The sequence below is a fragment of the Eubalaena glacialis genome, chromosome 14 (assembly GCF_028564815.1).
Source record: "Eubalaena glacialis isolate mEubGla1 chromosome 14, mEubGla1.1.hap2.+ XY, whole genome shotgun sequence".
NCBI lineage: Eukaryota > Metazoa > Chordata > Mammalia > Artiodactyla > Balaenidae > Eubalaena > Eubalaena glacialis.
Window position 1 is genome coordinate 77,768,610 of NC_083729.1, and position 27,789 is coordinate 77,796,398.

A 27,789-nucleotide genomic window follows, 5' to 3' on the forward strand; every position below is an offset into this window, starting at 1 on the left:
TAGGACTAACTTGTGTAAACTATAAAGATGACCCTATTAATTATACCTAACAGGTATTCAGTTTTATTTTTGGTAACCTACTCTACAGATCACTAACCATTACTCAAGCCAATACAAATGTAAAGTATGCCAATACCATGCTGTTTTGATTACTGTAGCTTTGAGGTATAGTCTGGGAGGGTGATATCTCCAGCTTTGTTCTTTTTCCCCAGGATTGCTTTGGCAATCCTGGGTCTTTTGTGGTTCCATATAAGTTTTAGGATTATTTGTTCTAGTCCTGTGAAAAATGTCATGGGTATTTTAATAGGAATTGCATTAAATCTATAGATTGCTTTGGCTAGTATGGCCTTTGTAACAATATTAATTATTACAATCTGAAAGCATGGAATATCTTTCCATATCTTTGTGTCATCTTCAATTTCCTTCATCAGTGCTTTATAGTTTTCAAAGTATAGGTCTTTCATCACGGTAGTTAAGTTTATTCCTAAGTATTTTATTATTTTGATGTGATTTTAAATGAGATTGTCTTTTTAAAAAATTTCTCTTTCTGATATTTTATTATTAGTGTGTAGAAAAGCAATAGACTTCTGTATAGTAATCTCATATCCCACAACTTTTCTGAATTCATTTCTTAGTTCTAATAGTTTTGGGGTGGAGATTTTAGGGATTTCTATATAAAGTATCATGTCATCTGCAAATAGTGATAGTTTTACTTCTTCCCTTCCAATTTGGATGCTTTTTTTATTTTCTGATTTCTGTGGCTGGGAATTCTAGTACTTTGTTCAATAGAAGTGGTGAGAGTGGGAATCCTTGTTTTGTTCCTGAATTTAGAGGAAATGCTTTTAGCTCTTCACCATTGAATATGACATTAACTGTGGGTTTGTCATAAATGGACTTTATTATGTGGAGATATGTTCCCTCTGTACCCATTTTGATGACCATTTTTAACATGAATGGATGTTGAATTTTGTCAAATGTTTTTTCTGTGTCTATTGAGATGATTATGGATTTTCATTCTTCTTTTGTTAGTTTGGTGTACCAAATTGATTGATTTGTGAATGTTGAACCATGCTTGTGTCCCTGGAATAAATGCAACTTGATTATGGTGTATGATCCTTTTAATATATTGTTGGGTTCAGTTTCCTAATATTTTGTTGAGGGTTTTTGCATCTATATCCATCAAAGATATTGGCTTGTAATTTTATTTTTTTGTAGTGTCTTTGTCTGGTTTTTGTATCAGGGTAATTGTGGCCTTGTAGAATAAATTTGGAAGTGTTCTGTCATCTTCAATTTTTTGGAATAGTTTGAGAAGGATAGATATTAGTTCTTTAAGTGTTTCGTAGACTTCCCCTGTGAAGCTGTCTGGACTTTTCTTTCTGGGAGTTTTTTATTACAAATTTAATTTTCCTACTAGTGATTGGTCTGCTCAAATTGTCCATTTCTTCTAGATTCATCTTGGCAGGCTATATGTTTCTATAAATTTGTCCATTTCTTCTAGGTTATCCACTTTTTTTGGCATACAACCATTCAAAGTATTCCCTTACGATTCTTTGTATCTCTGTGGTATCAGTTGTTATTTCTCCTCTTCATTTCTTATTTTATTTATTTGGGTCTTCTCTCTTTTCATCTTGGTGAGCCTGGCTAAAAGTTTATCAATGTCATTTATCATCTGAAAAAAGAGTTTTTGGTTTCATTAATCTTTTCTATTGTTTTTTGTTCTCTATATTATTTATTTTCTCTCAATCTTTTTTTTAATTTCCTTCCTTCTGCTGACTTTGGACTTTGTTTTTTCTTTTCTTTCTAATTCTTTTAGGTGGTAGCTTAGGTTGTTTATTTGAGACTTTTCTTGCTTCTTGAGGAAGGCCTGTATCACTGTAATGTACCTTTAGAACTACTTTTGCTGCATCCCATAGATTTTTGGTGTGCTGCTTTTCCATTTTTAATTGTCTTAAGCTATTTTCTGGTTTCCTCTTTGATTTCCTTATTAAACCACAGTTTTTTTAGTAGCATGCTGTTTAGTCTCCAAGTGTTTGTTCTTTTCCCATTTTTCTTTCTGTAATTGATTGCTAGTTTCCTACCACTGTGATAAAAAAATACTTGATATGATTTCTATCCTCTTAAATTTCTTGAAACTCGTTTTGTGGCCTAGCATGTGATCTATCCTGAAGAACATTCCATGTGCACTTGAAAAGAATGTGTATTCTGCTGTTTTGGGATGTAATGCACTGTAGATATCTATTAAATCCAACTGGTCTATTATGTCATTTATGACCACTGTTGTATTGATCTTCTGTCTGGATGATCAGTTCATTGATGTAAGTGGGGTGTTAAAGTCTCCTACTATTATTGTATTATTGTAAACTTCTCCCTTCATATGTGTTAGTATTTGTTTTATATATTTAGGTGCTCCTGTATTGGGTGCATATATGTTAACAGTATAATATTCTCTTCTTGTATTGATCCCTTTATCATTATATAACACCCTTCTTTTTCTTTTGTTATAACCTTTACTTTTCTTTTTTTTTTTTTTAACATCTTTATTGGAGTATAATTGCTTTACAATGGTGTGTTAGTTTCTGCTTTATAACAAAGTGAATCAGTTATACATATACATATATCCCCATATCTCTTCCCTCTTGCATCTCCCTCCCTCCCACCAACCATATCCCACCCCTCTAGGTGGTCACAAAGCACCGAGCTGATCTCCCTGTGCTATGCGGCTTCTTCCCACTAGCTATCTATTTTACATTTGGTAGTGTATATATGTCCATGCCACTCTCTCACTTTTTCCCAGCTTACCCTTCCCCCTCCCTGTATCCTCAAGTCCATTCTCTAGTAGGTCTTCATCTTTATTCCCGTCTTGCCCTTAGGTTCTTTATGACCTTTTTTTTTTTCTTCTTTAGATTCCATGTATATATGTTAGCATACGGTATTTGTTTTTCTCTTTCTGACTTACTTCACTCTGTATGACAGACTCTAGGTCCATCCAGCTCACTACAAACAATTCAATTTCGTTTCTTTTTATGGCTGAGTAATATTCCATTGTATATATGTGCCACATCTTCTTTATCCATTCATCTGCTGATGGACACTTAGGTAGCTTCCATGTCCTGGTTATTGTAAATAGAGCTGCAATGAACATTGTGGTACATGACTCTTTTTGAATTATGGTTTTCTCAGGGTATATGCCCAGTAGTGGGATTGCTGGGTCATATGGTAGTTCTATTTTTAGTTTTTTAAAGAACCTCCATACTGTTCTCCATAGTGGCTGTATCAATTTACATTCCCACCAACAGTGCAAGAGAGATCCCCTTTCTCCACACCCTCTCCAGCATTTACTGTTTGTAGATTTTTTTGATGATGGCCATTCTGACCGGTGTGAGATGATATCTCACTGTAGTTTTGATTTGCATTTCTCTAATGATTAATGACGTTGAGCATCCTTTCATGTGTTTGTTGGCAATCTGTATATCTTCTTTGGAGAAATGTCTATTCAGGCCTTCTGCCCATTTTTGGATTGCGTTGTTTGTTTTTTTGATATTGAGCTGCATGAGCTGCTTGTAAATTTTGGAGATTAATCCTCTGTCAGTTGTTTCATTTGCAAATATTTTCTCCCATTCTGAGGGTTGTCTTTTCATCTTGTTTATGGTTTCCTTTGCTATGCAAAAGCTTTTAAGTTTCATTAGGTCCCATTTGTTTATTTTTGTTTTTATTTCCATCTCTCTAGGAGGTGGGTCAAAAAGGGTCTTGCTGTGATTTATGTCATAGAGTGTTCTACCTATGTTTTCCTCTAAGAGTTTGATAGTGTCTGGCCTTAAATTTAGGTCTTTAATCCATTTTGAGTTTATTTTTGTGTGTGGTGTTAGGGAGTGTTCTAATTTCATTCTTTTACATGTAGCTGTCCAGTTTTCCCAGCACCACTTATTGAAGAGGCTGTCTTTTCTCCATTGTATAATCTTTGTTTTAAAGTTAATTTTGTCTGATACAAGTATTGCTACCCCTGCTTTCTCATAATTTCTGTTTGTATGAAATATCTTTTTCCATCCCCTCACTTTCAGGCTGTGTGTTCTCTTAGCATAGAATTGAGTCTCTTGTAGGCAACATATTGAAAAGTCTTGTTTTTTTAATCCAATCAGCCAACCTATGCCTTTGATTGGAGCATTTAGTCCATTAACATTTAAACTTATCTTTGAAAGTTATGTACTTATTGCCATTTTATTAATTGTTTTCTGGTTATTTTTGTAGTTCTCTGTTCATTTATTTTTTTTGTTTCTTACCTTGTGGTTTGAAAATTTTCTCTAGTAGTATGCTTGTGTCCCTTCTTTTTAGTTTTTGTGTATCTATTGTATGTTTTTGATTTGTGGTTACCATGGGGATCTTATATGATGACCTATAATTATATCAATTTTTTTAAAACTGGCAGTCATTTCAATTCAAACACATTCTAAAGGATATATTTTTACTTCCCTCCCCCACATTTTATGTTTTTGATGTCATATTTTACATCTTTATGCTTATCCCTTCACAGTTTATTGTAGTTACAGTTGATTTTACAATTTTTTGTCATTTAATCTATGTACTGGATAATTAAATGGTTGATTGGGGATCCTTACTATATATTTACATTTCCTATTGGAATTTTACCTTTCCTATAGATTTTTACTTCTTTTGCACTTATAGAAGACCCTTCAACATTTCCTTTATGGTAAATTTAGTATTTTGAACTCCTTTAGTTTTTTCTTGTCCAAGAAGTTCTTTATCCCTCCTTCTACTCTAAATAATAATCTTTCTGAGTAGAGTGTCCTAGGTTGCAAGTTTCTCCCCTTCAGCACTTTGTATATAATAAGCCACTCTCTTCTGGCCTGCAAAGTTTCTGCAGAGAAATCAGTTGATAACCTTAAAGAAATTCCCTTGTATATGAATCTTTTGTTTTCTCTTGCTGCCTTTAGAGTTCCCTCTTTACCTTTAAATTTGCCATTTTAATTATAATATGTCTTGGTGTGGGTCTGTTTGGGTTCATCTTGTTTGGGACTCTCTGTTCTTCCTGTACCTGGATATCTGTTTCCTTCTTCAGGTTTGTGCAGTTTTCAGTCATAATTTCTTCAAATACATTTTTGATCCCCTTCTCTTTCTCTTCTCCTTCTGGGACCCCTATGATGTGAATTTTTGTACACTTAATGTTATTTCAGAGATCTCTTAAGTTGCTTTTATTTTTTAAAATTTGCTTTTCTATCTGCTGTTCTGATTGGGTGTTATTAATATTCTGTCTTCAGATAACATATGTGTTCTTCTGTATCAGTCTGTTATTCATTCCTTATAGTGTGTGTGTATGTTTTTAAATCAGTTACTGAATTATTCATTTTTGATTGGGTCTTTTTTATATTTTCTAGTTCCTTGTTAAAACATTCACTGTTTACATCAATCCTTTTCCCTAATTCAGTTAACATTTTTATTACCAATGTTTTGAATTCTTTATCTGGTAGATCGTTTATTTCTGTTTCATTATTTTTCAGGGGTTTTCTCTTGCTCCCAATTGAGAGCAGTTACTCTGCCTTTTCATTTTGCATAGCTTTCTCTGTCTTTATGAATTTAGGTAAAACAGTTACTTGTTGCAGTCTTGAAAGAGTGTTCGTTTGTGAGAGCCTCTGTATACAAACTGTGTGTGCCCAGTGCCTTTGGTTGGAGAGCTGCATTTGATGTGGATACAAGTCACATCTTTCCTCAGTGTGTGGTAGCAAGGGGTTAGTATCCAAATATTTAAACAGCCCATACAGCTCTGTATCAAAAAGGAAACCAACAACCCTATCAAAAAAATGGAAGACCTGCATAGACATTTTTCCAAAGAAAGCATACAGATGACCAACAGTCACATGAAAAAATACTCAACATCGCTGATTATTAGAGAAATGAAAATCAAAACAACAATGAGATATCACCTCACAACTGTCATAATGGTTATCATCAAAAATTTACAAATGACAAATCTTGGAGAGAATGCGGCAAAAAGGAAACACTTGTACACTGTTGGTGGTAATGTAAATTGGTACAGTCACTATGGAAAACAGTATGGAGGTTTCTCAAAGAACTAAAAATAGAACTACAATATGACCAAGCAATTCCACTCCTGGGTATATATGCAGAAAAAAAAGAATACTAATTCAAAAAATACATACACCTCAATGTTCATATCTGCACTATTTACAATGGTCAACATATGAAAGAAACCTAAGTGTCCATCAACAACAAATGGATAAGGAAGATGTGGTGTATTTATACAATGGAATATTACTCAGCCAGGAAAAAGAATGAAATTCTGCCATTTGCAGCAATGTGGATGGACCTAGGGAATATTATGTTCAGGGACTTTTTAAAAATGTTGATGCTAATTTCTAATTTTATTACATTGTGATTAAATTATTGTTTATAATATTTCTACTTTATTGAATATACTAATGATTTCTTTTTTATCTAACATGTGATCAATTTTTGTGAATGTTCTATGTGTGCTTAAGAAGTTGTATTCCTCTTATCTGTGTATAAAATTTGATATATAACCATAAAGCTGTATGTAATAAATAATGCCATCTTCTTTTTGTTTTTTAGGTCTTCTAGTCTTACTTAAAATTTCTTATCCAGGTGAACGCTCTTTTACTAAAGGTAGCACATTAGTTTCTTTTTAACAATGTTTTTCTACCCATGTCTTCTCACACTGCCTATGTTTTTGCTTTTTAAAAGGTCACTATATTATTTGTTGTATAGATATCCACAGCACTGCAAACTGTGGCTTCTAGCATTGAAAAGAATCCTGTGTGTGTGAACAAAATTCCTTTATATTATGACACATAAGTCTCTCTGAACACAGAACCCAGAAAGCCTTTACACTGTTTCTGCCCTTTGCACTGCCAATTCACATTTCTTTTTGATTTCTGGTACAGAAAGATATGCACTTTAATTTTGAGCTTAGTTATGTTTTATTAAATTTATCCTTTGTATTATAGTCTTGCTTGGTATGTATCTAGAGCAAATAGGGGTAGATACAAATATATGGTATGATATTCCATAGCTATTTTGATAGGAATTAATTATTTAACCAACTCTTTTTTTCTCTGATGGGCTCAATACACATGTAAAATCTCTGGGTCATAGATGATGCCCTGTAATTCTATTCACTAATTTTCAACTAATCAATAAGAGTTTTCCCAACAATCCTACCTAGTTTTTTCTAACTTCTGTAGCATGTAGCATTACTGTCTGTTGCATTATTGATGTGCCATTATTTTGTGTCACTGGTATAAAATTTCACGTAAATTAATCTTATCTCCCCAACTAGCACATGAGCTTTTCAATAGCAGAGTCCACTTGGAGGCACCTTTCCTAGCAAGCAAACCTAGAGACTCTCCCAGGGGCTAACAATGAAGCTGAATATGTGTCACAGTATAGGAATAAATAACTAATGTGGATACACAGGGGAGAGTGAATGGTGAACATTTACAAGTGATGTTGAAGCTGTGCCTTGAATTTGTGATAAGAAATTAATTCATTAGACAGATAAGGGGGAAAAGACACCTAATGAATGAAGAACCTGTTTAAATGCCCAAAGATATAGGAATACATGGCTTATTCAGAACATGGTGATTAAGGTTAGCGTGACTGGAGCATAGTGTGTCAGAAGACCTGTTTCAGCTTCACAGTAGTGCCTTGTATGTCCTGAAAGGGGTTAGACTGTAATTCTGCCAGCCCTAGAGGTAATCATTAGGGGTACTTAAGGGGGAAAGTGCTAGGATTATAGTTGGCTTGGGAAAAATAACTGTGTCAATAGTTTGGAAAGTATATCTCAGGAGGCATCTCAAAGGAAAGGCATTGTTATAAAAGCTACCCAATGTGGCCAGGGGAGACAAGCTGAAAAACTGAACTAAACTTCCTTTATATTATGAACTAGCTGTTTTCTAGTGATGGTAAAAATGGATAAGAGGTCAGATTTGATGACTGTTTTGTAGGTAGCATTGCTAAAACTTGATATCTAATTTGCTGTCACAGATGAGGCAGATAGAGAGGGTGATGTCAATATTTCCAGCTATAAAGATTTTGTAAGTGGCCTAAGAACATAGGCAACAGAGAAGGTTTAAGGGACACAGAATAGATTTAAAGTTCACTTTTATGGTGACATGAGGAAAAATAAATTCTCTCTCTGCTACTCCTCCTCCCTGCACTTTGCTTCGGCCTTGATGTGAAGGAATGTTGTAAAAAAGAAACAGTTAAATATCAAGAAGGGCCATTGTGTTATCAACTGTGTTCGTAATATAATATTATAGGTTTATTCCACTCAGGGATAAATGGGGTTTGGAAAGTAAAGTTGCCTTCAGGCTGAACAGAGGCAGATTAAACTTCTTAAAAGAGTATTAAGCTTTTATATATAGAATGGATAAACAACAAAGTCCTACTATATAGCACAGAGAACAATATTCAATATCTTATGATAAACCATAATGGAAAAGAATATTAAAAAAGAATGTATATATATATATATATATATATATATATATATATATATATATATATATATATATATATGTATAACTGAATCACTTTGCTGCACAGCAGTAATTAACACAACTTTGTAAATGAGCTATACTTTAATAAATAATAATAACAATAATTTAAAGAAAGAGTATTCTCTTTCACCACCACTGTCACGATTTTTCCACAAAGGCAGCTAATACCCTAAACCATAGACTCTAAGTAAGTGAAATAACTCAGTAATACCAGAGTCCCAGAAGGATAGTGTCTATGGAACAGAACTAGGTAAATAATAGTTTGAGTAAATAAATGGCCAGTACCCAGAAGCTTACTTTCCTGTCTGAAGATTCTGGAAAGAAATATGGTTAAGATACTCTTAAGTCATTAAATTACATTGTCATTGGAAGCTTGATTCCCTGGGCACTCCCAGAACATCTGGCCGAAACATATCTTGTTGAGAATTTCATTGCCAGCATCAATCCGCAGCTTTGAGAGTCGCAGATGCCATGCTGGATGGGGGCCAAGGATGTCTCTGGACTGCCTGTTCTTGTATAAGATAGATGGAAAAGTTGGGGATTGGTCCTGTTATTTTATTTTCATCTTGCTACTGAGAGCATGGATCACCAGTCACAGCCTGGTGCCCTGTTTCCCCAGACCTTCTGCTCCATTTTCCTAATAGAAATGAAGGAAAGACATTGTGACCCAGGGCCATGCATCCATAAGTGGTGTGATGCATGTGGCTTAACCAGAAAAAAACAAGTTTCTTCTTTCTGGTTTCATTTATAACGAAGCAGTTAAAAGGTAATGAATGAGTTTAGTGTGAGGGTTTTGATTTGTTTCAGTAACAGCAGGTACTAGATTGAATATGGTAGCTGTTTTCTAGAGATTTATTGAGAGAATAGAAGCTGCTAAGTGAAACTTGGAGTCTTAGTTAAAGATGAAATAAGCAATTACCTAAAAATATGTAACATGCCTAGCAGTGAAAGCTTCTCTTTCTTTTTTTTTTTTTTTTTGGCTGCGTTGGGTCTTCGTTGTTGCACGTGGGTTTTCTCTAGTTGCGGTCAGCGGGGGCTACTCTTCGTTGTGGTGTGGGGGCTTTTCATTGCGGTGGCTTCTCTTGTTGCAAAGCACGAGCTCTTGGCATGTGGCCTTCAGTAGCTGCAGCACACAGGCTCAGTAGTTGCAGCATGAAGGCTCAGTAGTTGCAGTGCATGGGCTCTAGGATGCAGGCTTCAGTAGCTGTGGCTCACGGGCTCTAGAGCACAGGCTCAGTAGTTGTGGTGCATGGGCTTAGTTGGTCTGCAGCTTGTGGGATCTTCCTGGACCAGGGATCGAACCCGTGTCCCCTGCATTGGCAGGCAGATTCTTAACCACTGCACCACCAGGGAAGTCCCAAAGCTGATCTTTCTGATAAATATTCTACATTTGACTATCAGGGTTGTCTAAAATTCCAGGTATTAGATTCATCCTTGGTTTGAAATTAAGAAATTACCTCATTAAGCCCTTTCTGAGGATGAAAATTTTATCTTTGTCAGAGATGCTCTTTTATGACATTGTTTTTTTGTTTTGTTTTGTTGTTGTTTGTATTCTTATAGGGTAAAGGTTTACTGAGCTTGACCACTTTTTGACTATAGACTCCTATGCACTGACCACAAGGGATAGAATATTAGCAATAAAATGTCAACCTGTTTGGGTATGTGAATTAATTAGTTTAGCATGACAATAAAATAACACTGACAGAATGATACATACACCTCCATATTTTATTAGGAGATTCAGGATGGAGAAGGCAGGTTGGAGAGGCCAAGGGCCAGAAACCCTAGCCTGGGGCTGCACAGGAACTGGAATGGAGTCATGGACAAAACAGGGATTCTATGAAAATGCAGAATGAGAGCACAAATAATTTCCTCTTCTCATAATGCCCAGCCTATAGTCGATGTTCAAAAAGAGTCAAATTTAACTTTCAAAAGTTGATTGTTGTCTTTCAAATAAGGTCTGGCCTCTATATTGCACTACTGATAACTAACTAATATTAAGACCTCCCATCTACTTTTGAAAATGCAAGTTTCCCTCTGAATTTGCTTGCATTTTATGATTTTCTGAATTACTGTCTACCTTTCTGCCTTTTTCATAAATTTGAATTTTAGGCAATGAAGAAATAATATGATTATCACTTGTTTATCCTTCCTTCAGGGACTTACATTTGTATCAAAGAAGGATTAAAACTCGGTGAGAATCAGGCTGAGAATTCTAACCTTAATAACTTAAGACATTTCATAATAATAAGTAGAACCCTTCTGGATTAGTTTTGTGTGTGTTGGGCTTAAATGACATATTCTTTTATTCTCATATTTTACTGTTTCAAAGCACACAAGCAGAAATTTAAGTGCAAGGAATGTGTGCTTGATAAGGAGAGTGAATAATTAGAAGTATTTCAAACTGGATGAGCAAAAACAAGAAAATAGAACAAGCTCACCCTGTACTAATTCATACTACTTGTATGAAATGAGGGAGCAATATTTTTGAAATGAAGGGCAATTAATCTTCCTCACAAATTTTCTATGGCCTTTATGCTACTTCTAATTTGAAAAAAAAATACATTGAATGCAAATGTATATGAGAAATTTAATCATACTCATGTGCTTTGGTTTGGAAAGAATATGAAAAGAACCTGAGAGGATCATGTAAACAAAGAAACCGTGGTTGCTCAACAAAGTGTAAATTTTCCCCTGAATTTTATCAAAGTATCTGATTTGTGACTTTACTCAATGTTGGAGAATTGGAAAAGCTATAATTTAAAAATGAGATAGCAATCAAGCAAAATATTCTGTATCTGGAGCAGGATAAAGATGTGAATCCTGTTTTACAGAGATTCATCTATCTATCCCTCTATTGTTTTGTTTGTCTTGGTTTTCCCCCCCTTATTTCAGGAGGAGAAATGATTCATCCCCTTTTAGGACATATGCAAATGAGATTTTATTTTTTGGTTACTTGTGATTTGGAGCATAACTTCCATGAGTCATTGAGGTTGATATAGAAATACCGGTGAGGACTCCATGAAGAAAAGAGAGGGCTCTGGGGTAAGGGTGATCAGAGAGAGGGTAGCAAGCATGCTGGTGTAGGGTCTACCACAATGCCTAACATGTATTAGGAGTGCAGCAAATTTGAGTTGAATAAATGAATGGATTCACCAACAAACATAAGTGAAGGACTTAATTATGGAAATGCTACAGATAAGTTGATTTCCAAATTTTCAGTGTTTTTGAATGTTTTTGTCTGAAAAATTATCAACAGTCAGTCAGTGATTTTGACCTCTACATATCACAGCTTTTTAATAAAGCTAGAAAATATGGCATTTCTGTAAACCTTGCCCAGAAAAGCCAAAATTAAGATCTGATATGTTTTAAAGTCTCCCTCTGGATAAAGCCAGATAAAAAAGAGTTTAGCAGACAACATGGTATCAGCATCCACAATGAATGGTTTATAGTGGAGGACCCCAAAAGAATTTTACTCTCTAACTGCTTTCCTATCAACAATTTTTCTGTATTCATCCCATTAACACTATGAATTGTATCATACATCATGGAAACTCAAGCTCTTTCTATACTGATTGCTGAGAACTTTTGAGTAAAATTTGTGACTCATCTATAGCAAGAACTTAGGTCACTCCAATGAGCACTTTTATTCTCATTCATGGCTCTCCTCTGCATCTCTACTTTTTTCTTTCCTCATCCTTTTAATCTGTTATTTTGTACATTTTCTATGTATTTGCAGGCTGCTTGCTCAAACATTTTGGAGCCAAGTAGAATATAAAGATGACTAAGAGTTTGCTTTACCCACCAGGCTGGTGCATTAGAAAGTGAATTCATTTTGGCTCTTTGGGTCACCTATATCTCTAACCTCAACCTCTCTCCTTATTATCCCCCAAACCCTGATATCTTGATACATTGCCTCTCGAGACTGATTTCCTTTGCCAGAGCCTACAGCACAACTGGTCATTTCTTTATCTGAATATAGAAATAGATGCTATAAGTTGGGTTGGAGCTTCATTACTATTGTTACCTTTGGAGAGCATTATTCATTATTAATTCAATTTTGGTTTTGTTTTAACATTTTGGTTTCTCCCTGTTTCATAGTTATTTGGGAATAACACCATTTATAAAATTGTTCCATTAACAAATCCATTTTTGAATAATGCTTTTTGGTGGTTCTTTTTTCTTTGTTTTTTTTGTTTTTGTTTTTGTTTTTTTTTGCTGCATTGGGTCTTCGTTGCTGCACACGGGCTTTCTTTAGTTGTGGTGAGTGGGGGCTACTCTTCCTTGCGGTGTGCGGGTTTCTCATTATGGTGCCTTCTCTTTTTGCAGAGCCTGGGCTCTAGGTGAGCGGGCTTCAGTACTTGTAGCATGCGGGCTCAGTAGTTGCGGCTTGTGGGCTTAGTTGCTCTGCAGCATGTGGGATCTTCCCAGACCAGGGCTCGAACCCGTGTCCCCTCATTGACAGGTGGATTCTTAACCACTGTGCCATCAGGGAAGCCCAAATAATGCTTTTTGAATTATTGCTTTAAATAAGGTCCTGGTATAGAACTCCGGGTATAGGAAAAAAAAAAAGATCTGATATGTTTTAGACTTGAGTTTCATAATTAGCATCAATCTCTATGTCATAAGATTTATTTTCTGATTTATAAAATGAAAGTTCACAACCCAAGCCATCAGTTACCATAAATCACATTTACCAAAAAGTATCCATTATATTTTTTTCTTTAGACAAATCAATTTTTATTTTGTTCCTTAAATTCATATCTTCATGGAAGATGCCCAGTCAAAGATAGATTGTGACCTTGGGAAACATTTTTCAAGACTGTTGTCTTAAACTACCTTAAAAAAATAAGAATTCAGAAAAAAAAATCTTCAAATTCCAAAATAACTTTACACGTGCAATCAAAACCGTCCATCAAAGGTGATTTACCTAAAGTTTACTCTGTGCTAGCTGCTTGGTTATTTTTTTTTCTTTCCCCTTATTTTCACTGGGTATTTACAGTAGTTTAAAAGTTTTCTAGGGAAGAACATCTAACTTGTCTGTGCCTATATTTTTTATGAAATGGTAACATCTGCAGTGCCACTCTTGAGAGTTTAGAATGTTCGTATCACCATGAGTCAGAATGATCAGATTTGTTATTGTACACTGCAAATTTTACTTTTGTTTCACTCAAATGTCCAGTTAAAACATGACGTCTTTATTTCAACTTTATTGATTTAATCCTTCCCATGAAAACCCTACCTTCCATTGAGAAATGGCAAGAGGAGAAAAGTGAACTTATTTCTTTGAAACTCAGGTGAATGTTTCAGGTGAAGGTTCAGTCTTCAGTGTTCTGGACCCTCCCTTGCTTGTATTCAAGAAGGCATGAAGTAGTCCAGCCTGAAAAAGTCCAAGGGAAGAGTTCTGCTGGCCAACCCTGATTGGTGTAAAGCCAATCAAATGTGACTAAGGAGGCAGAACTACTTAGGTATATGGAATGACCCACAAGAATTCCATGAATAAAATAGGACAAGAAGCATTTCTAAGAAGGCAAGAAAAAAGTGGTAGTAATGTGAGAATTCCAAACAATATGTACACACTCTAGGTAGAACGTGGAAAGAGGATCTGAATTGGAAATCAGGGAAAAACAGGTGAAGACATGACCTTGCCTTCTTAGGACTTGGATGAGAGGAGTTAGGAGGGCTGCACCTGACGTCCTGCTCTCCCAAAAACATTATTGAGCAGATAGTACTGAATTAATTTTGACAGAGAGAGAAAGAGAAAATAGTAAAGAAAAGAAGAGATGAGAAAGAGACTAGGCGGTTTTCATACTCCCATTCTATGAGACTCAGCTTCATCCTTGAGGCAATTATTCATTCTCTATAGCTGCCTTCTTTCCCCCAAAAAGGTACCCCAAGATCAATCCAGTCTCTCTCTTAAAGAGGTCATGGTCCAAAATTGAATATCCTTTTTCCCCTCTCCTTGCCGTCATTCAGAGCTTTCTTTTCCTGATACATTTGTCAAAACTCAACTTTAGAAAATAAAGTGATCAACTATTTTGATCTATAGTGTAAATCATCTATAGTTTCTTATAATCCTTTAATATAGTTCCCTTTCAAAGGAGGGTAAAGAGTAATAGATTCAGGAAGGAAGCTGTTACAAGATTAATGTGGTAGTCTTGAACCCTGTAAGTCAAAAACTCTGATAACTCCTGTTTTCATTTTGTTTTAAATTTTACCTGTACTTAATAATTTCCTGCACTGCCTAAAATCCTATAATTAGAAAATAGCTCATGTTAAAACAGTTTTCTTATGAAATACAACTACACTGGGAAGATTAAGTAGGATGAGTAGAATTCATTCATGCTTTAATGCAAATTAATAAATTTTCTCTAGCTTTTTTTACCTGAGGATCAGCAACCCATTCTTAATCTGTTCTCACATGACTTGGTTTCCTGACATTTTCAGCACCCTCACTGCATGTATGCTGGTTTCACAATGTCTTCTTCAAAATATGATGACAAGAAGAAAATGGCAATATCATGTATTTCTGGTGGTATGTAAATGGATGTCCATTCTTTTTGACTTAGGAATTATATTCCTGAGAATTTACCCTGTTATGTCAAGTTCTTAAGAGGAGTGGTTAATTCTGTTTTTTTTTTTTTTTTTTTCCTTTAATGATGTGTAACTCGTAAAAACAATGAGGCAGCCACACTTTATAATTATACAGAAAAGTTCCTTTTATGTATTTTAAGGGGGAAAAAGCCACAAGTTAGTAAATCAACATAGTATGATAATGTTTGCTTATTTTTAAAGTATATTTATTTACTGTTATATGAGCTCTTATCTTGAAATCAAGTCAAGAAACTATTAACAGTGGTTTCCTTTAGGAAGGATAACATCTATAGCATTATATTATTTTGTAATATCTGGAATTTCTTTCCAGAAGTGCCTAACATATTACTTTTCTGTTTGTTAATATCATCAGAGATTCACTAAGCAGTCAACCTATGGGTCACTTGTGTTTCCTTCTTGTTATATTCTATATTAAACAAACAAATGAACCCCTCAAAACGGGAAAATACCATTTAAATTGAATTAGGGAAAAGAGAAGATGTTGATATGAAATGGGTAGACAACTTCCTGGGAGTAAACTAACCTATAAGAGTCAGAGGAAAGCACCTCCTCCCTCAATCTAGAGACCCATTGGTCTCCCTGGCCTTTCTCAAGTGACAAAGATTTCAAGGCACTTTAGAAAGAAACAAAAACATATAAAACACAAGATAATGAAATAAATGGCTTAAGGCAGAATTGTTCAGACTGGTATCTCATACAGCACTGTGTTTTGCAGTAACAAATAAATATGAGAAAAGCTGGCTTTAAAAATAGTTAAATTATTTATCACAGAAACACTGGATAATATTAATGTAATTTGTGACTGTCAAAGAAGAGGATACAGCATGCAGTGTTTAGCTACCTAGCTAAAATTCCTAGAACTGAATTCTAAGTAATATCAATTTTATGAAATGTTGTTATAGGAAAGCTGGTCAAGAAAAACTAAGAATTAAAAATCTACCTGTAGAAATGCATACCCTATGATTCTTTGTAGTTTCTAGAAGTGAAATAGAAATTTGTTCTGTAATCTTAACACCTGATGAAAAAAGTTTTCAGTGCAGACAGTTGGAGGTTAAAGTAAAATATTATTTAGGAAAAGCACCCTTTCCTGATAATGATACTAGTAAGAAATACTATTAAAAGAGCACTAAGAGATTTTACTGTTTAAGAGTTCAAGAATTTTGGATCAATATGACAACACTCCCTTTCTGCTCCTACTCGGTGGTTGATAAGGAGATATCACAATGGCTCAGAGTCCCACCACCTCAATTCCTGATTTCCAGTGTCAACTGAATATTAAGTATTATTTTATCCAAATGTTCATCTTCAAGCTTTCTCAAACCTGTAGAAATTATCCTCTCCTCTCAGCGGTTGACCTTGACTCAGAGCAAAGGAAGCTCTCAGTTGTGATGTCCTTTTAATTTTCCAACCCTGTTCTTAAACCTTCTCTGTAGATGCAACCCTCCTCACCTTTTAACATCAGTCTCATTTTTTAATAATGTCCTTTTTGGATCAGGTTAAATCTTTCCCCTATGCCATTGTACTTTGTTCCATTTCGTAAGTTCTATCTCTTTAATGATATTCTCTGTTTAATGATAGGTGGTGCACCTAGCTGAGTTCTTTGCCCCTGGTTTCTGTCAGCTCTTTGAAGATATTTAAGACAGTTGATTTAAAGTCTTTGTTTAGTAAATTCAATCCTTGTGCTTCCTCAGGGACAGTTTCTATTAATTTGTTTTTTACTTTTGAATAAAGAAGGCTTTCTTATTTCTTTGTATGGCTCATAATTTTTTGCTGAAAACAGGACATTTAAAATATAATATGGCAACTCTGGAAATCAGATTCGCCCCCTTCCCAGGATTTATTGTTGCTACTTGTTGTGGGTTGTTGTTGTTTATCTGGTTTATTGACTTTCCCAAACTACTTTTGCAAAGTCTGTATTCTTGTTGTTTATGACCACTGAACTCTGTGTTCCAAGTGTTTTGACAGAGTTTTCTTCAAATTCTTTTAGCAAAAAAAAAAAAAAAAAAACAGAAAAAGACAAAAAGAATCTCCTAGTCTTTGCAGATTGGCTCTGTGTGGGGGCAGTCCTTCAAAACTTATCTATGCCATTTACAACTTTGCTCTCACCTTCACTTCTTGCTTGTGTGGAGCCTGGAGATCAGGCAGAGATGAAACTCTAGGGTCTTCTCACATCTCTTCTGAGCCTGTATCCAGCTCTGCTCATGTATGTGTCCTTCTTGATTCCTCAATGGACACAGGAACTTTTAAAAAGCCTTTATTCCCCTTTCCTAACTTCTTCCTTCCCAAACTTCCCAAATTGCCTATTGCTTGTCTAGACTTCTCCCATAGTGCTATGGTCAATACTAGCATGTTTAGAAACTCAGCAAATGCCATCCAGGAAGTGGCCTCGGTCCCTGGAATGCTCCAAGTTATGTTAAATAAAGCCAAGCCCTTTCACCAGTATTTCTGGAAGCCACCAGACAGATTAAAAACATTTCCATAATTACTTGAGAATAAGGACCGTATTGCTCCCTCTGGCACTAGCAACTTGCACCAGGAATGTGAGCTACCATATTTATGGCCACTTCCAATCTAGGGGGTAAGGGATGGTAAGCAAGCAGGTATTTCTCTTTTTAATGGTTTTCTCCCCATTCTTTAAAGCCTATTCAAATCTTCCCCATTACACACAAACCAAAACAAATAAACAAAAGAAGACTTGACCCTTCCCTCAATATAACACCACCTTATCACTTTCCTTCTGCATCCAAGCCTTTTAGAAAGATGAACCTACCTTCTTTTACTATCTTTATGTCTTCCCTTTTACCATGAAGCCCTTCCAGACCTTTCAGATGAAATTGAACTCTTGATTCATTTTACCTTGCTGTTGTCGATATATAATGTGGTCATGTCAGCTATAACGTTTTATGCACTTATTTGTTTACTCTGTCCTTGCAAATCCATGAGTCCTTCAGAGGTAAGATCATGCCTTGACTGTTTTTGCATATCCAGAGCTTAGAAGAATATATGGCACATGTCACAAATTTAATACATGTGTTGTGTTGAATAAAATCCTTTATATATAATATATATATAAAACAGAATTTGTAGAACTATTACTTACATATCCTCAACTTAACTTATTTGCATAATTCCAAAATTAAATCTATTTTAAATGGTTTTATAAGGGGACATGATAATGCAAACCAGAGGCACAGTCCTCTGATGATCTGACTTTGATTAAAAATACATTTTAAACATCTGTAGGAATGGATGGACTGAATGTTTCTCAGGAGCTCTCTTTTGACCCAAAGCTTTTGGTAAACAGTAAAGACTTAAGATTTGAGTATACACTACCTGTATAAAACTTAACATGCAGATACAGACTTCCTTTGCTTTTTGAAATTTTGCTTTATACCACTTTGCTTTTGTTAAAGACTTACATTAATACTTGTTTTTGCTAACCAAAAGGAATCAGAAGAGGATTTTCTCTTTTAGGAAAAAAAACAAAAAGTAAAAAGAGCTTTAGCATTTGTTTTGCAGCAAACCTTTATAGAGGCAACTCACACCCCAAGCAGCATGAGTGGCACCACCAAGCTCCTTCCCTGGGAACTACTGTCAGCATCTCAGCATCAGGCTGCCATAGCTTTGAACTGTGTCTGTGAGCATCTGTGCTTTACCTTGATTTATTTTGTTCCTCTATTAGCAAGATGTGTCCTAAGATTTACAACATTTCAGCTAACAAAATGTTTCATAGGAATGCTCTACTTTCAGATATCAGGGAAAACCTGTTTTATATGTTATCAGTTAGGTAAAAGCAGGTTAACACAATAACAGTCATCTGTGTAGTAGGTTATAAAATTACAGTCTGACAATGACATAAATGAATGGATCACATCTCACCTCGACACAAGTTAGCTAACAAAGTACCTATGGACAGGACCAAAAGATTCCTCAGAAGACAATTTGGAGACCAACCTAACACATGGACAAATGAAGATCACTTTTCCAAAATTCTATTTAAATTTAAACCCTTGTCACCTGGGAAATTTTAAGAATAGGCATTGCCAGTCACCCATAAAACAATAAAAAATAATCATCTAAATAAACAGCATGGGAGGCAGAAAGCAGAGTGGTCAGGAGCAAAAGCACAGAACTCATTTGCTATATAAAATACATCAATTTCTCATTTAATTACCTGAAGCAAATGGCCTAATTTTATGTATCCAAGTCTTCCTATATTTGAAATAATTATAACATTTATATAGTTCTTTGAGCCAAGGACTAATTTAAGTGTTTTATGTATATTAAATTACTTAATCTTCACACCAGTCCTATGAGGTATGTGCTATTTTACCAATGAGGAAACTGAAATACCAAGAACTTAAGTGCCTTGGCCATGCTACAAAGGTGATGGTAAAGTCAGAATTCAACCAAGGCGGTATGACCCCTAAGTGTTTGCTATGACTCATTATATTCTCTGTCTCATCAGCAGTGATCATATAACAATACCCATTTTTTAGGGTTACTCTGAGGAGTAAATAAAATAATGTAGGCATAATAAGGACAGTACTAGTGTCTCAGAAAATAAAAGCTCTTATAGTTACCAAATTGTAAGAAATGTAAGTTTTTAAGGAACTCTCCAAGCTATATTGATTTCACACTGAAGGGACCAATAACTAAACGATTTAATTTGTCTCTTTGTCCAGAAATAAAACCAGGTTTTTATGGTCAAGTAATTTTTGATAAGGGTACCAGAACAATTTAATGGGAAAATAGCAGTCTTTTCAACAAATTGTGCTGGGACAACGGGACAGCCACGTGCAAAATAATGAAAGTGGATCTTTACCTTGCACCATATTTGAAAATTAACTCAAAATGGATCAAAGACCTAAATGTAAGAGTTAAAACTATAAAACTCCTAGAAGAAAAGAAAACATAGTGGTTAATCTTCATGTCCTTATGTTTGGCAATGGTTTCCTAGATGTGACACCAAAAGGCCAAGGGAAAAAATTAAATATATTGTGCATTATCAAAATTAAAAAATTCTATGCTTCAAAGGATACTATCCATTTTGGGGACTTCCTGTTCTATTCCACTGGATCATCTTTAATAATTTTAAATATTTCAGCATTTTAATATATCTTTATACTTAATAATGCAGATACCTTGCCCTTCTTAAATATTTGGCATTTAAATAAATCTGTATAACTTGTAAGGAAAGCATCATCCTTTTATATTCCTCTTCAAAATTATCTTAGATAGCCTTGGTCTTCTGCTCTCCCAATGAAATTTTAGAATCACCTTTCAAGTACCATGAAAAATCTTGTTGGGATTTTTATTCAAATTGTAGTTAGCTCATAGTTCAATTAATAGAGAATAGATAACTTGACAGTAGAAAAGTCTTTTCTTTCATATATAGCATATCTTTCCAACTGTTTAGATCTTGCTTAGAGGTTTTTAAATAAAATATTTTCCCATAAAGGTAAATTTTATTAGATAAGGTTTCATGTAACTTGTTTTGTAAATAATATTTTTTGCAAATTTAGATTACTATTTGTTCCTGATATAAAGTAATACGTTGATTTTCATGTATTGATTCTATATCCAGCACACTTGCTGTACTCTCATAATAACTTTCATTATCTGACTGAACATTTTCTAGTGATTCTATTTAGATAAAAATAAAATCTTGAATGACAGTTTTATCTTTTACTTTTTAATCCTTAAATATTCATCTTCTTTTACTTTGTTATTTCACATTCTAGAAAATGTAAAATGATGAACAGAAGCAACAACTTTGGACTTCATTGTTTTTTGCCTGATCTTTAAGAAAATTTTTGTAATATTCCATTATTAATTATGATATTTGTTGAGGAATGTTGCTGGTTTGCTCCTTCAGGTTAAGAAAATGTCTTATTAATACTTCTCGAAGTTTTATCTAAAAAGGGGTATTGAATTTTATCAAATGCTTTTTGCATCTATTGAAATGATCATATTTATTTCTCCTTTAAGCCTGTAAGGTACTGAATTACATTAACAGTTTAGAATGTGAAAACATCTTTGTTGTCCTTGGTTGAACTCAACTTGATTAGATGTATTTTTATCACACTTTGCTGAATTAAGTTTGCTCATATTTTCAATATCCACCTTACAAGTAATATTCATCTTTAATTTTCTTTCTGTTGATATTGCTTTAGGCTTTGTTTTCTAGTGATATTAGCCTCCCTTTTCCTTCTTTCCTCCCTTCCTCCTTTCCTTCCTTCCTTCCTTCCTCCCTTCCTCCCTTCCTTCCTTCTCTCCTTCCTTCCTTCCTTCCTTCCTTCCTTCCTTCATTTCTTCCAGTATAATTTAGTCAAGGACGCATTAGAGAGGAACACGCAAGCTAGGAATTCATGGTGTTGGAGGAGTAAAGATAGTGGCCAAGTGTGGAGTTAGAAGCCTGAGTGGAGTGAAGAGAGTAACTGCATGGTCCAAGTGTTAGAGTCCAAGCAGGATGGGAAGAGCAACCACTGAAGTTGACGGTGTTGGTGTGGAGAAGATCAGTGACCCCACAGTGGTTTAGCAAAGTCCAAGCTGAGTAGGAAGATGTCCACACAGTAGGTATCAATAGCAGTACAACAAGGGGATTGGTTATATACTGGGAAACTTGATCAAGTTAGTAAATATGGTGAGGATAATAAGAGTTAGGTTTCTAACTGTGAGAGAAGGGAATTAGTTAGAAATAAGGAAAGGCAGAAAGCTAGAATCGGCCCTGTGGTGTTGGATAGAAACTGAAGTTATTAGTGTTGATCTCATGGTTTTCTATTTGTGCATATACATGCGTATATAAGAACATGCATAAATACATACACACTCATATATTTCTTAGCTCCAGCCATTGAAAGGATCTAAGAGAAATAACATCCCAATAGTACTTAGCATGCCTCATGCCCATATCTTGACTTGTAAATACTATTCTCTACCATAAGGAGCCAGGATAAGGAGATATATATATAGTAACTGTGCCAAGTTGCTTTATATATTTTGATTTTACTATTCAGTGCATTTAAGTTTGTGAAAAGAAGACTAATACATATATATAGTATATATCATATATACTGATATATATGTGTATATATCATTATATATATAATTATATTACTAACACATTATTATAGTATATATGTCTTCCTTTCATAAACTTAAATGCACCAAATAGTAAAAGCAATATATATTATATATATTTAAATTACATATTATATAATATATATTAATTTTTCCCTCCTCTCCCTTTACTTTTGCTTTTTCCTTTTTCCCGCTGTTCTGAATAGTACCATAGGTGTTACAACAGGGGTAGCACATTTTAGGGGCAGAGCCAAGTCAGAGTCAGAGAGGTACAGATGAGATAAAGTTATAAATGAATTGTTTAATATGAATCTTACTTAGAAATTTTTTAAAAAATCAGTCTCTCTTAACTAGACCAACTCATCAAGTGACAACAGATGTATAAATTCATGACAAAGCAGAACAAAAATGCTTCTTAGGAAAATGACTACATGTGGATGGATCATTGGGCATGCTGGAGCTTTTGGGGAGGACTAGGGGGATGGGGTGAGGATTGAGGAGTGAGGCCTGGGAGGTGCCAGCAAAAGATTATGAACCATCTTCCACATCAGAAAGAAGGATAGAATCATGCTAACTGTCTCCACAGTGTCACATTTGATAACCATCTGATTCAGTAGTGAATATGTATGGCTACTGTGAATTTCAACAAATAAATTCAAATGTTCCCCTATCCTAGTGTTCAGCAAACTCTGACCCCCCAGCTAGTTACTGGTATCTCAGAGTCTATGACCGAAATGTCCATAGCAAAGAGATTTACTTGTAGCTTAGCCAAAAAGGAGAAGAATACAGTAGTTATTCAGAGCCCAGGCTTTAGAATCAGACATATCAGAGATGGGATCCTGGCTCTGCTACTTACTAGCATGTACTCCTGAACAAGCCATTTAATCTCTTTGAAACAAAAGGTGTGATAACATGTATTTTAAATTGCTCTTGTGAAAATTGTTGGATAATTTATATAGGATTCTTTCTATAATGCCTGTAACATAAGAAGGAGTCAATGAATAAAAATAAAAAATAAACACTGCTTAAAAAATGAATAAACTCATGCTAAAAAATGGAAAAGCATTCTAAGTGGGGACCAAACAATAATATGGCTCAACTGCAATAAGCATGAGATTTCTTGCAATAGAAGTTAATAAACAATCTTGATCTACTGGCTTTCTCAATCTTAGCAGTCTATTTGAATATTCTCTGTATCTCTGTCACTTCCTTTTTCTTCTAACTCAGTTTTTAGTGTCAGCAGTAACACCTCAAGAAAATAACACTAACAGGCCTGGGGCAGGGTGGGAGGGCAATATCCAAAGTTGCTACACTATATTATTTAAAATATTTACTTTCTAACAAAAAATTATGAGACATGAAAGAAAACTGGAATGTAAGACCCACACATCGGAAAATAAAACAGGCAACAAAGCTGCCAGTAGAGGAAACCAGATGTCAGATTAAAGAGAAAAAGACTTGAAAGTAACCTTTATAAATGTGTTCAAAGAAATAAAGTAAACCATGTTTAAAGATGTAAAAAGGTAATATGACAATGTCACATCATAGAGAATATCAATAGAGATAGAAATTTTAATGGATATTTTCAAGTTAAAAAATAAAAGAAAGTGAAAACCACACTCAGTGTATATCAAAGAACATAAAGAATAAAGAAAAATAATGAGAACCTCAGAGATATAATGCCACCATTATAGACACCAACATATGTATAATGTAAATTCTAGAAGAAATAAAAAGAGAGAAAAGAACAGAAGCAATACTTGAAGAAACAATGGTTGAAAACTTCTCAGATTTGTTGAAAACAATCTACACAACCAGGAAGCTCAATAAACTCCAAAAAACTAAATGCAGAGAGATTCACAGACAGACATATCCTAGTAAAAACGATGAAAGTCAAGGACAAAAATGTCTTTGAGATTAATAGTTGGCTTCTCAGAAATAGATGCCAGATGGCAGGTGGATAACATATTCAAGGTGCTCAAAGAAAAATATTGTTGACTACTATAAACTCTATATCCAACAAAGCTATCTTTCAAAAATGAAAAGACATTTCCAAATTTTAAAAAAACTGAGATAACTTGAAGACAGTAGACCTCATTCAAGATAAGAAGTTCTTCAGCCTGAAAGATATTAACCCCATATGGCAATGTGAATCCATATACACACAAAAGAAGGAAAGGACATAGATAGAAGTAATTATGAATGAAAAAGAATAAAGTACTTAGGAATGAATTTAACAAAAGAAGTACAAAACTAATACTCTGCAAACTATAAAACACTGTTGAAAGAAATTAAAGATGAATGAAAACATTGAGGGGAAAACACCCCATGTTCATGGATCAGAAGACTTAATATTGCTGAGAAGTATTGGGTTGGTCAAAAAGTGCTTTCAGTTTTTAAGTAAAAATAAATGATACATTTTTCATTTGCCCCAAGAACTTTATTGAACAATGTATTCACCTTTTTGTTCCACTACCTTCTGCCATTTTTCAAGCAACTTCATAATTCCATCTTCCCAAAACTTTTTATCTTTTTTGAGCAAAGAACTGTTCCAGGTGCCTTTTACAATCTTCCAGGGAATTGAATTTTTTCCATTAAAAGAATTTTGTAAAAACCAAAATAAATGGAAATCCGAAGATGTAACGTCTGGTGAATACAGCAGCAATCCAAACGTACAATGTCTGGTAAGTATGGCGGATGAATCAGAACTTCCCAGCCAAGCTGTAACAGTTTTTGCCTGGTCATTAAAGAAACATGCAGTATTGCATTATCCTAATGGAAGATTATGTGTTCTGTTGCTTAATTCTGGACACTTCTTCTCTAGTGCTGCTTTCAGTTGGTCTAATTGGGAGCAGTGCTTGTCGGAATTCATCATTTGGTTTTCCAGAAGGAACTCATAAGAGAGGACTCCCTTCCAATCCCACCATATATACAACATCAGTTTCTTTGGATGAAGACTGGTCTTTGTTGTGGTTGGTGGTGGTCATTTTGATTGCCCCATGATCTCTTCTGTCCCACATTATTGTACAGTATCCACTTTTCATTGCCAATCACAATTTGGTTTTTTATGGGTTTTTTTTTTTACATCTTTATTGGAGTATACTTCCTTTATGATGGTGTGTTAGTTTCTGCTTTATAACAAAGTGAATCAGTTATACATATACATATAGCCCCATATCTCCTCCCTCTTGCGTCTCCCTCCCACCCTCCATATCCAACCCCTCTAGGTGAACAAAAAGCACCGAGCTGGTCTCCCTGTGCTATGCGGCTGCTTCCCACTAGCTAGCTATTTTACATTTGGTAGTGTATATATGTCCATGCCAATCTCTAACTTCGTCCCAGTTTACCCTTCCCCTTCCCCATGTCTGCAAGTCCATTCTCTACATCTGTGTCCTTATTCTTATCCTGCCCTTAGATTCTTTAGAAACTTTTTTTTTTTTAGATCTCATATATATATATTAGCAAACGGTATTTGTTTTTCTCTTTCTGACTTACTTCACTGTGTATGACAGACTCTATGTCTATCCACTTCACTACAAATAATTCAGTTTTGTTTGTTTTTATGGCTGAGGATTATTCCATTGTATATATGTTCCACATCTTTATCCATTCATCTGGCGATGGACACTTTGGTTGATTCCATGTCATGACTATTGTAAATAGAGCTGCAATGAATATTGTGGTACGTGACACTTTTTGAATTATGGTTTTCTCAGGGTATATGCCCAGAGTGGGATTCCTGGGTCATAAGGTAGTTTTATTTTTAGTTTTTTAAGGAACCTCCATACTGTTCTCCATAGTGGCTGTATCAATTTACATTCCCACCAACAGGGCAAGAGAGTTCCCTTTTCTCCACATCCTCTCCAGCATTTATTGTTTGTAGATTTTTTCATGTTGGCCATTCTGACTGGTGTGAGGTGATACCTCATTGTAGTTTTGATTTGCTTTTCTCTAATGATTAGTGATGTTGAGCATCCTTTCATATGTTTGTTGGCAATCTGTATATCTTCTTGAGAGAAATGTCTATTTAAGTCTTCTGCCCATTTTTGGATTCGGCTGTTTGATTTACTGATATTGAGCTACATGAGCTACTTATAAATTTTAGAGATTAATCCTTTGTCAGTTGCTTCATTTACAAACATTTTCTCCTATTCTGAGCATTGTCTGTTCGTCTTCTTTATGTTTTCCTTTGCTATGCAAAAGCTTCTAAGTTTCATTAGGTCCCATTTGTTTATTTTTGTTTTTATTTCCATTTCTCTAGGAGGTGGGTCAAAAAGGATCTTGCTGTGATGTATGTCATAGAGTATTCTGCCTATGTTTTCCTCTAAGAGTTCTATAGTGTCTGGCTTTACATTTAGGTCTTTAATCCATTTTGAGTTTATCTTTGTGAATGGTGTTAGGGAGTGTTCTAATTTCATTCTTTTACATGTAGCTAACCAGTTTTCCCAGAACTTATTGAAGAGGCTGTCTTTTCTCCATTGTATATTCTTGCCTCCTTTATCAAAAATAAGGTGACCATATGTGTGTGGGTTTTCCTCTGGGCTTTCTATCCTGTTCCATTGATCTATATTTCTGTTTTTGTGCCAGTACTATACTGTCTTGATTACTGTAGCTGTATAGTAGAGTCTCAAGTCTGGGAGCCTGATTTCTCCAGCTCTGTTTTTCTCTCTCAAGATTGCTTTGGCTATTTGGGGTCTTTTGTGTTTCCATACAAATTGAGAATTTTTTTGTTTTGGTTCTGTGAAAAATGCCATTGGTAGTTTAATGGGGATTGCATTGAATCTGTAGATTGCCTTTGGTAGTATAGTCATTTTCACAATGTTGATTCTTCCAATCCAAGAACATGGTCTATCTCTCCATTTGTTTGTATCAGCTTTTATTTCTTTCATCAGTGTCATATAGTTTTCTGCATACAGGTCTTTTGTCTCCTTAGGTAGGTTTATTCCTAGGTATTTTATTCTTTTTGTTGCAATGGTGAATGGGAGTGTTTCCTTAATTTCTCTTTCAGATATTTTGTCATTACTGTATAGGAATGCAAGAGATTTCTGTGCATTATTTTGTTTCCTGAAATTTTACCAAATTCATTGATTAGCTCTAGCAGTTTTCTGGTAGCATCTTTAGAATACTGTATGTATAGTAGCATGTCATCTGCAAACAGTGACAGCTTTACTTCTTCTTTTCCAATTTGGATTCCTTTTATTTCTTTTTCTTCTCTGATTGCTGTGGCTAAAACTTCCAAAACTATGTTGAGTAATAGTGGTGAGAGTGGACAAGCTTGTCTTGTTTCTGATCTTAGTGAAAATGGTTTCAGTTTTTCACCATTGGGAATGATGTTGGCTGTGGGTTTGTTACATATGGCTTTTATTATGTTGAGGTAAAAGTTCCCTCTATGCCTACTTTCTGGAGGGTTTTGATCATAAATGGGGGTTGAATTTTTTCAATTGCTTTTTCTGCATCTATTGAGATGATCATATGGTTTTTCTCCTTCAATTTTTTAATATGATTTATTACATTGATTGATTTGCATATACTAAAGAAT